General features: G+C 58.4%; 1 long non-coding RNA gene across 1 annotated transcript in view; it reads right to left on the minus strand.

Annotated features, from left to right (window-relative positions):
• The window catches only part of LOC125488177, a 1,637-nt gene extending 1,325 nt beyond the window's left edge, over positions 1 to 312 (minus strand). The window contains exon 1 of the long non-coding RNA XR_007266249.1: positions 164 to 312. This is a non-coding gene — a long non-coding RNA (uncharacterized LOC125488177). The remainder of the gene's footprint in view (positions 1 to 163) is intronic.
• Positions 313 to 748: the final 436 nt, after the last annotated feature.

Here is a 748-nt window from a genome sequence, read left to right on the forward strand (position 1 = left end):
GCTCTACACCGTCCCCATGGACCCCAAACCCCTTCCCCGTTCACTCCCGCTCTACACCGTCCCCATGGACACCAAACCCCTTCCCCGTTCACTCCCGCCCTACATGGTCCCCAGTGGAGCGGTAATAAGGTGCTAACACTGGGTACTGAGCCAGTGGCCGTACCTTGGATGTTTTTGGCCGTGTGACTTTTGTCCCAGTGTGCTGAACGTCTGTCTCGGGGAGAGCTTCCTGTTCCGCTCCATGTGGACCATCCTCTGGGGGCTGTGCTGTGTCCGCGGTGATCCCAGCTTTCTGAGCGGTGGTGCTGTCTGTGGTTTGGGGCAGGGTGGGGACAGACGGAGGATGCGTGAGGGTGTGAGGGGGTTGGAAGTGTGAGGGTAGGATGGGGTTGTGGGGTTCAAGGTGGGTGTTAGAAGGGGAGGGTTTGGATATGATTGGGAGAACAGGTCAGAATCCATCCCAACAATTCCAGACACGAGCCTCAAAACATCTTCATCCCCTGTACCTCGGGGAGGGTTCGTTTGTCCCTCCCCCCTACCCCAGGGCCTGTCGGTGCAGTGTGGAGGGAGCTTTACTCTGTGTCTAACCCCGTGCTGTCCCTGTCCCTGGGAGTGTTTGATGGGGGGGACAGTGTAGGGGGAGGTTTACTCTGTATCTAACCCCATGCTGTCCCTGGGAGTGTTTGATGGGGGGGAACAGAGTAGAGGGAGCATTACCCTGTATCTAACCCCGTGCTGTCCCTGTCCC

This window comes from Rhincodon typus, unplaced genomic scaffold (assembly GCF_021869965.1).
Source record: "Rhincodon typus isolate 14 unplaced genomic scaffold, sRhiTyp1.1 hic_rhity00000054, whole genome shotgun sequence".
NCBI lineage: Eukaryota > Metazoa > Chordata > Chondrichthyes > Orectolobiformes > Rhincodontidae > Rhincodon > Rhincodon typus.